A 3239-nucleotide genomic window follows, 5' to 3' on the forward strand; every position below is an offset into this window, starting at 1 on the left:
GCCCCTGCCATGCCCTCCTAGACAAGCGGCAGGAGCCACCAGATGAGCAACTTGCCCCAGCCCCTCCCTCACCATGGGGAGTCTTGATCTGTCCCCTGGCCCCCATGCCCCTTCTCTTCCCCCTTCCCTTCCACCACACCAGACTTACCAGCTGGACGCAGCTGTATCCAGCACTGTAAAGTGCAAACCCACATGGAAGGTTGAAACAGGGTGCCAATTTATACTTGTCTTAAGTGCTGTTTGTCGTAACTTGAAAAGTCATAAGTCGAGGACTGCCTGTAGTCTACTCCACAGTTAAGCACATGTGTAGACATGGCCACTATTACTTCAAATAGACTGCTGCAGAAGAGAAGCCCTGTGCTTTGGAAACTCATTAGCTGAAAAACAATAGGATCGTTTCATTCCACCTGCTGTTCTCTTTCCCTGTCAATAGGCTCCTTCCCAATATCAACAGGTTAACCCCCATGCCAGCCACCCATAGAGGTTTCATGCTGATGGTTTCATATGTGATGCCCGAGCATACTTCAAAATGAACCTACTTATTCAGCAAACTGGAAAAGAAATCTGCAATTAGGCTTTTTAATGACAACAAATATAAACCTTGAGCAGTACCACTTCGAATTGTATGCCATTCTGGGTGAATCAAAACAATTCACAACAGTATTTATTAGAAATTAAGATGCATGTGCACTAATCCTCCCAAATTCTTAGTCAGTAATGTCTAGAGCACTGTATCTTTCTCCCTCTTCCAAGCTAAGAAAGCCTATTGTATAAGAAAGTACCACATCTTTAAACTTTTAGCCCATAGGCTTTCAAGTCAGAAGCAGAATGGCTTAATCATACACATGAAATAAATCGCAGGAGAGGAATTTATATTTTTTTATTACAAAAACCCACTGAGAAGCTCTATGTGCATATTGAGTTATTCTCTTTTTTTTTTAATTAAACACATCAGCTAAGTTTCAGTTTGTATTTACCCTGGATAAATATTTAAATATGAAAATACAAAAAAAAATAACTTTCACATGCAGCTAACATGCTTCTCCTGTGAAAAGGTAAATTCTAGGGAAGATGCATTACTGGGAAAACCTAGTCTTTTTCAGCTTTACATCCTCAATGCACACAATTAGAAAAGGTTTTCCAGACAACTTCATTCCTTAGCTGAAAAGGGATGGGGTTCCCTGGGTACTGTTTAGAAAAACATAGTTCTATGAAAAACATGTATTTACTGAATGTAGTACCTTAGGCTGCTTACAGACATTAAAACAAAACAAAAAACATGCTTTACCAGAAGAAGCAGTCCATTAGTTCAATTGGTCCTTCAGCATCTGTATACATCAGGCACTCCAGCAGAGCTTTTTGGTGCTTTTATCTAATTACCGATTCCATCAAGTAGTAGAAAAAAGTGCCAAAAAAACCCCACTTAAGCACGCAATATATACTGAAATTGGGCAAGCTGGGTCCAGCTAACGTGATGCCTCTTCTGGGCATGTGCTGGGCTCAGTGCAGGAGCACACAGAGTTTAAAGTAAAGCGTCATTTGGGGCGGGGGGGGTGTTTAATATCTGTAAGCAGCCATGATTTACTAAATCAGGGGTTGGCAATCTTTTGCCACTGCAGGCCTGAGTTTGCAACCCAGCCTTCTTGCCACAGGCCTCAAAGCTCTACTACCCTGAGTGCTAAAGCTGCCTGCACTTACCTGTGCTACAGATACCTAGCCCATGGCTAACTACTTTTCATACAGTATTACCAATGAGATAGAGTGGATTAGCAGGAGTGAGTAAAATGTGGCATATGTAAGAAAAATCAGTCTTGATCCTATCATACATGGCTTGGGCGTGTTGTAACAAAACAACACCACTCTGAGCTATGGGCCAATAAATGCCACCACAGCATGCCCTGGAATGCATTACAACCCTTGTAAAATGTTTGGTTGAATTCTCTGGCTAATGAGTTTTAACTCATGCTCTTATAGCCTTGTAAATGGATCACTTGGCATCTCCAGCAGCCAAGTGATCTACCCTCTGCATTCAGGCCTTTTTATGAGCCACATTTGCCAACCCCTTTGATCAGGCCTTGCTACCACAAAAAGGTGCTTAGTCTGTTTACTGCCCAGTGAAAAAAAGCAGGAATTTGTTCATTCCTCAGTGCACCAAAACATAGGCACACGGACCTGTTTGATGAGGAACAGTCTGCCCTGTGTTTTGGCAGCACCATTGAACTGTGAAAAGCAGCTGCTGCTTCTTGGCTGTCTCCATTTATACAGAACAAGGTTGATAGACAGGAACTTGTTCCAGTGAACCCTCGGCCCACGCATTGTGAAAGCAGAGGTGGCTGCCAAGCTGTTGAGCTGGTGTTTGCATTAGAGGGGATGGGCTTCCACATTAGCTGGAATGGGGTGTGTGTGTGTGTGTGTGGGTGGGTGCACGTGCGTGCACTGCCCAATGTAAGGGCAATCTGTTATACCTAGTGGCTTGCTTCCTCCAAGTGAAATGCAAACATGTAGAAACAGAGGAATAAGCCAAAACAGAGCAATGGTATTGGCTGAAATGGTGCAGGAGCTAGCCTGCATTTTGTGGAAAGACCATGCAGAGCTCAATCAATGTTGCATACAGTCTGAAGTCGAACATCAGTGTTACCCTTGCCGGTGAAATGTAGCTATGTCTGGGAGGGGGGGCCTGTTTTACAACACCCAGCAACATGATACAGGTGACCCTCACCATTAGTGGGGGATATGTTCCCGTGATCCCTGTGAATGGCGAAATCAACGAATAGGGCACTGTGTTTATGAATGCAGTCTGCGTTCGTGAACACGGTGCCCCCTGGAAGCTCGGGGGTGGGGATGGCGACAGTGGCAATGGTGGGAGCGCGGTGGCGGGAGCCCAGCGGCACCAAGTGCGGAGCTCCCAAGAAGCTTCAGTAAGTGCTTAAAGTGTATTTAAAATGCTGGCTCGGCGTTTGCGAATATTTGAAACCACGAATGCTGACCCCACGAGCACCAAGGGTTTCCTGTACAGCAATTCAAGCTAGAAACATGATGCTGCAGTTCAGAGCAAAGCTTGAACAATATGACAGTCAATCAGAATTATAAAACGAATTTTAGACAACCTTAAAAGCCCTGACTTCGGATCTGGCCAGATTCTGTTGGCTAGGGCTGTGTGATGCTCCAGGGGGTAATTCGATTCAGAGGAGATTCTGGCCAATTCAGTGGCTGAATCTCCAAATCCGAATTGAATCAGG

Source organism: Gavialis gangeticus, unplaced genomic scaffold, assembly GCF_001723915.1.
Source record: "Gavialis gangeticus isolate Ggan-Ray unplaced genomic scaffold, GavGan_comp1, whole genome shotgun sequence".
NCBI lineage: Eukaryota > Metazoa > Chordata > Crocodylia > Gavialidae > Gavialis > Gavialis gangeticus.